Genomic DNA, 11675 nt, shown 5'->3' on the forward strand with positions numbered 1-11675 from the left:
CCCACTTCATCCTGTTCTGTTCATTCTGCGATGTTAACGAGCTGTCTGGTAACCCTCTAAGGAGAATTCAAGATCTGCGATCTGTGCAGCTACGTTAGGCAGCTGATCTTCTTAGGTAGGAACGAATTTATTTTAGGGTAATGAGAGCAATGGAGAGGGATCCTTCTGTCTCTCATCCTGAGGACAAGAGTTACACCTGCAAGTGTGTGCTGGGGCTCAGACTCACTAGTTCATTTCAGAGACTGTGGAAGTGCTGGTGCGTTCAGCTCATCTAAAGAAGTGCGAGACAAGCACCTGGACCGGCATGTAGGACCACCGTGCCAGTTAACTCACACTGAGGTGCGTATTTTTGTCTGGTCCTGAGAAATAAGGTAAGGCAAATGGCTCTGCTGGATTTATCATGGAGACAGATCCAAATAAACGGATGAGGATGACCACGATGACGACTATGATGCGATGGTGACAATGATGGCGATAAAGATAATGTGTCTACACACATGCTCATGCCATGATGTCTGTGTCAGAAGATACCTGTGGAGCTAGTTCTCACCTTTCACACGGGTTCTGATGGCCAAGCTTGCACAGTTGACACCCCCCCCCCCCCACGATCCATCCTATTGGCCCTAAACAGAGAATTACTGTGAGGAAAAAAAAAACACAACAAAACAGCCCCAGGAATGGCTCATTGAACTATACTAGCAATTCATATTTATTAAAACTACACAGAAAAAAAAAAGCAATTAGGAGGACTATCAACCAAATGTTTTTCACGTCATAAAACATACATTTCCTTCTTCTTGTACCTTTTGTCTTTCAGTCAGAAAAATGAAAAAAAAAATCCTTGAGACAGTGACAGTACATTCCAGGTCAACACACAGGAACTTAACCCTGTGATTCTGGATTTCTTGTTCAATGAGGGAAATTAAGATGACTTGAAAACCTGGTGGGAGGAGTTAGGTTTCATCTCAGCTCTGTGTTTGAGTTTGTGTTTGGGGGTGGGGAGTGGGGAAGAGAAAAAGAGGGAGTTGGGGAGGGAGGGATGGAAGGAAGAAAGGAGAAGGAGGGAAAATAACTCTTAAATATAGTCCAGATAAGTCAATCAAATCCTCTTTTATTCTTTTAGAGTTAGACAAAAACAAGCGGTGTTTCCTGATGGAGAAGTTTTAGTACGGGGGAGGACTTTGGAGATTTTAAAGAGGATAGAGGCTTGAGAAATGGCTCAGCACTGGTTGCTCTTCCAGAGGTCCTGAGTTCAATCCCCAGCAACCACATGGTGGCTCATAACCATCTGTAGTGAGATCTGGTGCCCTCTTCTGGCCTGCAGGCAGAGCACTGTATACATAATAAAATCAGCAGACATTTCTAAGTAAGTTTCAGCTTCCTGTCATTTTCAGAAACTCACTAACATATTGCTGTTGACGATACAGAAACATTTTAATGAGTATTTAAATGTGAATAAAAAGCTTTTGGAAATGAAGATTTACAGGGCAGGTAGGCCCCTTAGTTCTTCTTAAGCATTCAACTAGAAGCAAACATTGGCTCAGCATCAGTAATCTAAATTAATTTAATAATTTCTTATCTAGGTGCATCTCTTTGATTTTAACACCCTTTTTCTAGAAAGAGAACTGCCCAGCATCTAAAGAAGCGTGAGTCTTGGGAGAAATTAAAGTACAGCTCAGTGATTAAGAGCACTTGTTGCTTTTGCAGAAGACCCCCATGCCAGGTGGCTCACAGCCCCGAGTAAACTCTATCTGGCACAAAAATATTTTAAAACGTAGTTTTCTAACTTGCTGCTTAGCCCTCATCCTCCCCCCCCCCTTTCATCTCTGCTAGTACTGAGAAGTAAGAGGTTATAGCGACAGGCCTCAGCCTCTGGCTAAATGGAGAACAGACACTGCATAGAAAGGCAACAGCTTCAGGAGAAATGTCACCCACTCAGTCCTTGACCACTTCCTTCCTGGAGCCTCCCTGAGCCATTCCAGCTCTTCCCACTCCTGATGTTCTGACTCACCTCCTTCTAGCCGTAAGATCTTACTGCAAGGCACTCCATCGGGTGACTCAGGTCCAATGCCTGACTCTCTTTGTACCTGATGATAACATACTATGCAGGTTACAGAAGTTAACACATCTCAAAACGTTGCCTGGCACACACTATTCCATCAGTAAGCGTAGCTGTTCTTTGGAAGCCTTTGGAAGGCTTTGATATTTCAATATGTGTAACTATTAGTTGGAAGACTTTTTGAGAGCAGGGATAAGTTTTGTCCCACATAGCACAGTGTCTGTGCTATTCTGTGTATCCTAGATACATAGATGGGATATCATTCCCCATTGCTTTTTTCCTTCCTTCCTTCCTTCCTTCCTTCCTTCCTTCCTTCCTTCCTTCCTTTCTTCCTTTCTTCCTTCCTTCCTCCTGTGGAGGCTTGAATAGGAATGGCCCCAAAAGACTCATGCACTCATGCTTGGCCATAGGGAGTGGCACTATTAGGGTTTGTGGCCTTATTGGAGTAGATGTGACCTTGTTGGAGAAAGTGCATCACTGTAGGGGCGAGCTTTGAGGTCTCATATGCTCAATCTATGTGCAGTATGGCTCACAGTTACTTCCACTGCCTGCGCTTCAAGATGTAGAACTCAGCTCCTCCTCCAGCACCATATCTGGCTGCATGCCACCATGCTTCCCACCATGATGACAATGGACTAAACCTCTGAGTGTTTCTACAGAGTGTTATATGGAGTGTCATTGTTCACCACAGGAGAAGGGAAGGAAGGAAAAGAGAAGGAAAGGAGTAAGCAATAGGGAATGATATCCTGTCCATGGCTGCAAGCCAGCCCCCAATTAAATGTTTGCCTTTATAAGATTTGCTGTGGTCATGGTCTTTCTTCACAGCAATAGAAACTCTAACTAAGACACCTCCCTTTCTGTTTTGCATGTGTGGTTTATGTGCAGGAAAGGGTGTGTTCTCTTGTATGGGTGGGAATGAAGGATGAGGTCAATGTCAGGTGCTCCCTCAATCAGTGTTCTCATTAAAACAGAAGTTCAAATAGGATAGAGATCAGAAGTAGGAGAAGACAAGGAAGAGGACAGGAGCCTTTCAGAGGACCTCTGAAAGACTCTACCCACTAGGGTATCAAAGAAGATACTGAGACTCATAGCTAAATTTTGGCCCGAGTTCCAGAATCCTTATGGAAGAATAGGGAGAGAGAAAGACCTGGAGGGGACAGGAGCTCTACAAGGAGAACAACAGAGCAAAAATACCTGGATCTAATGGGGCCTGCAGGGACTGATACACCAACCAAGGACCATGCATGGAGAGGACCTAGATGAAAGAAAGCCATTGGCTGCTCAGTTTCAAAGTGGGTTCCTAGTAAGGGAAACAGGGACCATCTCTGACATGAACTCAGTGGCTGGCTGTTTGATCACCTCCCCCTGGGGGATGCAGCCTTGCCATGCCACAGAGGAAGATGGTGCAGCCAGTCCTGATGAGACCCGATAGGCTAAGGTCAGGTAGAAGGGGAGGAGGACCTCTCCTATCAGGGGACCAGGGAGAGAAGGAGAGTGGGTGGGACTGGGAGAAGAAAAGGGAGGGGGCTGCAGTGGGGATACAAAGCAAATACATTGTAATAAATAAATATATAAATAAAATTAAAATAAAAAGTATCCAAAAACAAAACAAACAAACAAACCCAGAAGTTTACTCTCTAATCTAGACTGGCTGGTCAGTCAGCCCCGATTCTCTTGTTCCTGTCTCTCCAGCACTGGGTCACGGGTTCATTGTTACTCCCACCTTCCATGTGGTTGCTGGGCATCCTAACTCCGGTCTCAGGCTTGTACAGTACGCTACCTTCCCAGACCTCAGTCATCATTTCTGAGAGAAGAGAGGTGGTGGCTTCAGGATGTTGACGTTGGAAATCCCTGGACTCTACTTTAAGGTTGGCAGCCCATTTGTCAAAGCCAAATGTCTACCTCAAAATGCCCAGATTTGTGGATTTTAGCTTAGGGAATCCAGCCTACCACAAGGGAAGATGCATATAATAAAAGATTATGTGGGGACACTTGTCGCTGTAATTTTTTAGCTATTTTATTGGGGTTCCTAAGGCCTCTACCTCCCTTCTCCACCCCAATTTCTTCTACCACCCCACCACCAGGTAAGAGAGATAGAAGGTTAGTGGGGAAAGGAACATTTGGGTTCCTTGGGGGCAAGTTGGATCTTAGTTTCAGGTTATCTCCAACTTCTTACCAAACTGCAACAAAGAGCAACCAGGAGCAACAGGGTGGGCAGCAGCCTTCACCTTTCCAGTCCCCCAACTCTCTGGGCTCGGCATTCATACTCTCTCAGAGTCCTAGAATAAAACCACCTGCAGCCGGCAAAGACCCTGCCCCTCTCAGAGACAAATAGTCTACTGCTGTGGACAATCTGAAGCAGCCTCATACCTCACATCTGGGACTAAAACAAAAATATGCTTACCTAACACAACTGAGTTTTTAAAGACACCAAAACTTCCACCAAATGACGCTGGTATAGCAATCCTGTCAATGGGATTTTTGTACCTGTGTTAGAAGGGTGGCTGGTGTATTTATTAACTTTCAAAAGACAGCATGGGCTCATTTTATCTGCCATGGTTGGCTCTGCCTATGGGCACAGACTCTCGGAACTGCAGAGCACTCATTCTAATCTACGGAAAACTCTCTAGGAAGACACCCAAAACATGATTTTTTTTTTTAAATTTTATTTTATGGTCTGTGTAAAATAAAATGGAGTGGAAAAATTGGACATTAAAGATTCAAACAATCCTTTCTCAGGGCTCTGTTTCTGCTCCCGAGGCACCTCCTCTTTTTAAAAAGTTAATGGGGAATTATAACAGCGAAAAAAATTCAAACAGCGAATGTTCAACCTGGGGTCACTTGAGTGTCATGAGTTACATTTCAAGCAGGTGGCAGATATTAGTTAATTTTAAACCTCTCTCTACAAAGGTCATTGGGAATGTAGTTAAAATGTTGCCAAATGCTGGGATTTTTTTTCTTCCTTAAGTAGATTTTACTGCAAATTCTTCATCTTGAAGATAAGATAGGGTGCACGGAAAACTGTGCTCGAGGGCTGGTCACCTACCCTAGCATTGCTTAGGGCTACTGTCCTATAGTCTGGAATCTGGCTCGTAAACATTCTAGCTATCAATGTTACCATCACTTGGACCAACAGGATCCCCCCCGCCCCCCGTGCTTACTACTAGCTACCACACCTTTCTCAAATTCCTTAGCATTTTTTAGTCTTACTGATTTAGAGATAAAAATCATTCTCTTTACTGTATGCATGGAGCAGATGGTGTTAAATGGAGAAGACTTGGGGTGCCACGTAGCCTGAGTAATACTGTGTCTCTCTTTGGGGATGTCTTTCTATGGTGTAGGCCTGGTTACCCGGGAATTTACAAGAACCAATGAATTGCTGGTAGAGCAAAATCTCACAGTATGTGACCCAGCTGTGGTGACACACTCGGGTAAAAATATCCCCTACTTTCCAAGAGACTAGGACTTCTGCTAAACATCATAGCCAAAGTAGTAATATTCTACTCTGTACTCATCTTGTTTTTGTTTTTGTTTTTAACCTGTTTTTAAGAGAACAATGTAACAACCAACTTTCCTTTCCTTATATTTCTCAGGTAATCGGCTCTTACACCCTAAGCTACTGTATAGCTTTCACCTTAAGATGCGTCCTCGTCCATGCCCCAACCCAGAGTAATTCATGTCAGCTCTAACATTCATTTGCAGAAAGCAGCAACACTAGATGTTGAAAGTAATTTTTAAAATTTTTTTAAAAATTTATTCATTTTATATCTTGGGCATAGCCCTGTCCCTCCTCTCATCCCCTCTCCCCCCCATCCCCTCTCCTCTAATCCTCAGAGAAAGGGAGTCCCTTCTCCTCCAGCATATCAAGTCAAATCAGCACTGTAGCCCCACCAGGGGAAAGTGATCGAAAAGCAGCCAAAGAGTCCAGATCAGAGGCAGCCCCCATGCTTCTTACTTGGGAACCCAAATGAGGATCGAGCTGCCCACTGGCAGTCTTACTATTTGAAAATCCTCCACAAATGTTGAGCACAACATTTGGGTGTTGCTTGGTAAACAACGATGTTTATAGTGTTGTTTGTTTTCTGGACCAGTTGGGGTCAGTGACAATCCCTGGGTGAACTTTGTTAAAGATTTCTGTAGCGTATCCCTCATTCCTTTCCCATGTGGTGCTTCCTGTGATGGCCAATAAATATAGAGCGAAGCCTTTTGTTAAGGATGGACACTCACAGACAGCACATGGAGAGACACATTCCTACAGACAGACAGATAGACATAGGGACAGATTCACAGGACAGCCTTTGGGCAAACACAGGTACAGAAAGAGGATGGAAGACACAGAGAGAGCCAGATAGAGAACTCAAACCTCCGCTTCCTCTTGTTCCATGACGTGAGAAGGAAGTGCTTTGATTTTCTTGTTTAAAGTTGAAGTGACACCGACACTTTATTGGCGACTCTGAGTTTTATATTAATGCATCCAAGCCAACCACACCCGAAAAATTGGAATTATTGATAATACAAAGTGTGTAATCAGTTTCAAGGTTATACTACGAGAATAAGAAATATAATTAGCTAGGCTTCTTGTTATTGTGACAGAATACCTGGTGAGTCCCTTAAGGAAGTTTACCCTGGCTCTCAGTTTGAGGGAGGTAAAATCCATTCTGGTGGGGGGGTATGGTGGGTGGCAGAGGCAGGAAGTGCCTGGTCACACTGCACCCTGGGTCAGGAAGGAGGACGATAAATGCTCAGATCGCCCTGTCCCTCCCATTCCATCTGGAACCCCAGCAGAGGGGATGTTACTCCCTGCTTTCAGGCTGTGTCCTCACCTTAGCTAAGCCTCTCTATAAATGCCCCCCAGACATTTGTTTTCATGGCGATTCTAAATAAAATCCATGAATTGACAGCCAGGCTGAACCACCACAAGGATGAAGTGACTGGAAAACTGTTTATAGTTTAACCAGGGTGGCAAAAAAGAATGAATGCAATAAGGGATCACATTGTCTGGAAGTCCTCTCTCAATATTCTCTTGCATAAGAAAACTCAGGGTCAATTTTCTGACAGTTGTCTACTACAGGGAACATGCGGTCAGCTAGGTCCTGCTCACAGAACATTCTGTCCACGTGCTTACTGACTTCCTCATTTAGATACTTTACAAATGCATTTAGATTCCTCTCTGTGTGGTCTATATTAGTGTACATTTGCTGGATGTACCTTCAAGAGAGCTGAAAGAAGTCTGTAGTTCAGCGTTTCTTTTTTCCCTCATTTGAGTCAGCATTCTTTGTGACATTTGCCATATAATCCAGCCAAAATGATCTCTCTCTCTCTCTCTCTCTTTACCAGCAGTGTTGGTTAACACACACTGACCACACGGCCTTGTCTTTTTAGAAATGTTGGGACAGATCTTCTGGGATTTTAGTTGCCTCGTTGAGCTTGCTAGTTGGATGTCATGATCTAGGCTCTGGACAGGACAGTTCATTTCAATGGAAATTTTCTCTGTCTCCTCGGGAGCAAGAAATTGTTCAATACCAGTTTTGGTGCTAGACAGTGGTGGCATTGCTGTAATAAGGTGTAAAATGTAGAGGCGGCTTTGGGATTTGATAACAGGCAGAAGGCAGAGGTGTTTTTGAAACACTAGGTAATCTGTAAGGTAATGTTGGCAGACTGGTGGACTTCAGTGACAGATCTGGAGAAGGCTCTGGAGGAAGCCAGGAAGTCTCCTCTATAAGCGATTTAGAAGATGAGATTTAGGACTTAGGATAACATTCAGATGACATCTTTTGTCCCACATTTGAGGCTGGGATGGAGCAAATGCATTTAATACAAGGGAAGGACATGGGCTGTATTTCCAGCCCAGGACAGGTGCTGACAGCTGGGCCTTCTGCACATCCCAAGGCCTTCTGAGGCCTTGGGAGACTCTCAAGATCTAAGCTTCATCATTAGGTTTCTTCTAGAATCTTCTCTTGGCAGAGAAATTGTTCTGGTAGTGTTGTTGGCATAGATATAACTCATAGTGAGCCTGAAAGCAAATTACGAGGTAAAAACTGATGAGCAAATGCTAAGTATAGAAATCCTCTTTTCTGAACATTCTGCATCCCAACAGGCCGTCTCCAGACTTATTTTTGCTCTGCATGGAATATGTCACAAAAATGTCTACTCCTGGTCGTGTGTGAAAGGCTGAGTTGTGATTCTGGTTCTTTGCTGGGAGCGGCTTGTCTCAAAACCAGCTGTTTGTCCCTCCCAATTACCAACTCACGGAGACTTGTGAGGAGGGGTTGGGACCAAAATTTGTTTGTTCATTCATATATTCACTCATGAGTTTATTAATTTATTCATTCACTCATTTATTAATGTATTTATTTATTTATTATTGAAAATAGATTCTTCTCATGAAGCTCTTGGACTCTCCAGGTCTTATTATTTCCTACTTCTTTCATGAAATTCCCTGCACTCTGCTCCAAGGTTGGCCATAAGTCTCAGCATCTGCTTTAATACCCTGCAGGGTAGAGTCTTTCAGAGGCCCTCTGTGGTAGGCTCCTGTACTGTTCCCTGTTTTCTCCCTCTTCTGATGTCCATCCTCTTTGCCTTTCTGTAGGGGTTTGAGCATTTAGCCAGAGTCCTCCTTCTTGATTAGTTTCTTTAGGTGCACAGATTTTAGTTGTGTATCCTATATTATATGTCTAATATCCACTTATGAGTGAGTATATACCCTGTGGGTCTTTTTGCTTCTGGGATACCTCACTCAGGATGATCTTTTCCAGATCTCACTATTTACCTGCAAATTTCAAGATTTCCTTGTTTTTTATTGCTGAGCAACAGAACCAAAAAATCTAGGCACAGGGGTCTTTTCTGAAACTGATACTCCAACCAAGGACCATTGATGAAGATAACCTAGAACCCCTGCACAGATGTTGCCCACAGCAGTTCAGTGTCCAAATGGGTTCCATAGTAATGGGAACAGGGACTGTCTCTGACATGAACTGATTGGCCTGCTCTTTGATCACCTCCCGCTAAGGGGGGAGCAGCCTTACCAGGCCACAGAGGAAGACAATGCAGACAGTCCTGAGGAGACCTGAAAGATCAGGATCAGAAGAAAGGAGAGGAAGACCCCCCCATCAGTGGACTTGGGGAGGGGCATGCGTGGAGAAGGGTGAGGGAGAGTGGGATTGGGGGGGAGGAGGGACGGGGCCACGGGAGGATACAAAGTGAATAAAGTGTAATTAATAAAAATTAAACTAAAAAATGGAAAAAAGAAAATAGATTCTTCTCTCATACTGGACAGTTTCCCGGCCAGTTTCCTCTTCATTCATACTGTAGCTGCCCGGGGTCCTCACTTTGCAAGCCACCACTCAATAAACAGCAGTCAGAGCCAACGTGTATTGATGAATGTTTGAAATAAGAGGTTTCTGCAGTCATTTGAGCTTTTTGTTTTTTACTCAACCTTGGCAAATTCGCTAGAGGGTATTGTGAGTGCGGTACGTGCAGTAGAAGCTCACTGATATCACATGGATTCCACACTCATCCTCTGGGTGGTGTTCACGAGCTTGTTTCTGCCCATGGAACCTTTGGTTTTATTTATAACTGTTCCACATAGTCTCTTGCAGGTAAGAAAAGTCCCATTGCTGAACAGAAGTTTAAAAGCTCTTCTCTTTCCTATCTAGTTTCAGTTACACGTCAACGAGCTAGAAAGCAGGGCTGTTGAGCTCTCATGGATCCTCATTATTCAGAGAACTTTGGAGGAGAGAGAGAGAGAGCTTTGCTTTTTAAACTCACTGTTTCTAAATGTGTTTTCAATGGCCTCAATTCTATTAATAACGAATGTAAGGTTTGAGAACAAATATTTTTAGTGACATGCAGTTAATGTTTTCCAGGCTCCTTTACTCGAATGTTCCTTGCAGCACCGATTGGCTCTGTGGGAAACGCTGTGAGGGGGCTGTGGAAAGGAGGGCTGCTATGGAAGGAATTCATGTCTGGTCCTGCTTCTTCACTTTTCCCCCATGAGGAATTAGAGGCTGGAAGACAGAGTGGCTGATGGAAGCAATAGGACCTGACTCCTCTTACGGTGCCCTTGTAGGGTCCAAATACCACTATGGAATTAGCTACAACAACAAAGGCAGGGCAGTCAGGTGGGTGCTTCCTTTAGGACCCTGGGTGGACCTGTTTCACCTGTTGGAGTCCTCTTTTTCTGGTCCCCACAAGTTGTTACCTGACCACTTCTTGTAGATCCTGCTCACCTGTCACCTTGTTAGTAAGGACTTCCCATTCTACTCTGTCCAAAATGACCCTCTTTCTGACACTCTCTCTGCACCTTATTATTATTATTATTATTATTATTATTATTATTACCAATTATATATGTGTCATTATTAGTTTCTTTCTTCACGCCTAAAAGAGAAGAGCCAGACTAGAAAGGACTGTCACTGTGATACTTGGTATGTTCTAACTACTTCGCTGGGCTCCGCTACATATATCAGATGGTTAATGAATGCTGTGGAAATATAGGACACGAGATTGGCAATTGCTCTTTTTAAAAAATTTTATGAAAACTTCTTTTTTTTTCCACTTAAAATTTTTAAATTTATTTTATTTATTAAATTTGTTTTATTAATTACAGTTTGTTCACTTTGTGTCCCAGCTGTAGCCCCCTCCCTCTTCCTTTCCCAATCCTACCCTCCCTCCCTCTTCTCTTCCCATGCCCCTCCCCCAGTCCACTGATAGGGGAGGTCCTTCTCCCTTTCCAACTGATCCTAGTCTATGAGTTCTCAAAGAGATTGGTAATTGTTTCTGCAGAGAAACAGAATCAACAAGAGACGAACACAGACACATATAAATAATATTAAATATGTTAAAATGGTAGACACCAGTGTCTTTTATGAAGGGTTTTAACAGTACCCTAATAATCTCAAATTGTATGAATTCATAGAAAAAAATCATTTTTATTTTTGAGTTCAAAAGCATAGTATCATCTAATTGAGCATGATGGTATATACACCCTAATCCCACTGACTCAGGAGGTGGATTTCTGTAAGTTTTAGAGCAATCTGGTCTACAGAGCAAGTCCCAGGCCATCCAGGGGCTCTGTCTCAAAATAATGGTGGGCACAACATCCAATATCATCTAGAAATTGTTTATATCTAATGGTATTTTATTTTCATATACCCTAATTATGTTAGAGAATATTCTTTTAGTCTTTAGGTTGTTTGCATTTAAATAATGTTAAGTATTTGTCCAGCGGCCTCTCTGAGTAGAAATTTTTACAGTGGGTTTGACTGTAATTGAGATAATTGCCTTTGAGGACACTGGCCATTTAAACATTTTCTGCTCTTTGAATCTCATGGGAGTGCCTCTAATTGGCAGATTGACCTATAACCATATAGCCTTACCTGAGACAAGGATGATGTCATCCCAGGCTTATTCTATGCTGCTGGGACTATATAGTTTTATTGCTCATTATTCATGGAACTTTGGAGTTGAGCTATGTCTGATTTGAGTTTACCGTCTCTGAATGGCTTTAAATGACCTCAGTCTTACTAATGTTAGGAATAGGGACACAGAGTTAGAATTATTCAGGCTTCTTTCTGGATGGTCTCTCGACTAGTGGTTGGGAACCTTCTGGGCGGAG

General features: G+C 43.2%; 1 long non-coding RNA gene across 1 annotated transcript; it reads right to left on the bottom strand.

The window, feature by feature from the left end:
* Positions 1-1091: 1091 nt before the first annotated feature.
* On the bottom strand, positions 1092-4531 carry LOC110563251 (uncharacterized). The gene is made up of 3 exons (XR_002477277.2): positions 4464-4531; positions 2012-2087; positions 1092-1332 (listed from the first exon to the last, which is right to left on the bottom strand). It is a non-coding gene; the product is annotated as an uncharacterized LOC110563251 (long non-coding RNA).
* Between the last annotated feature and the right edge of the window lie 7144 nt (positions 4532-11675).

The sequence above is a fragment of the Meriones unguiculatus genome, chromosome 15 (assembly GCF_030254825.1).
Source record: "Meriones unguiculatus strain TT.TT164.6M chromosome 15, Bangor_MerUng_6.1, whole genome shotgun sequence".
Taxonomy (NCBI): Eukaryota; Metazoa; Chordata; class Mammalia; order Rodentia; family Muridae; genus Meriones; species Meriones unguiculatus.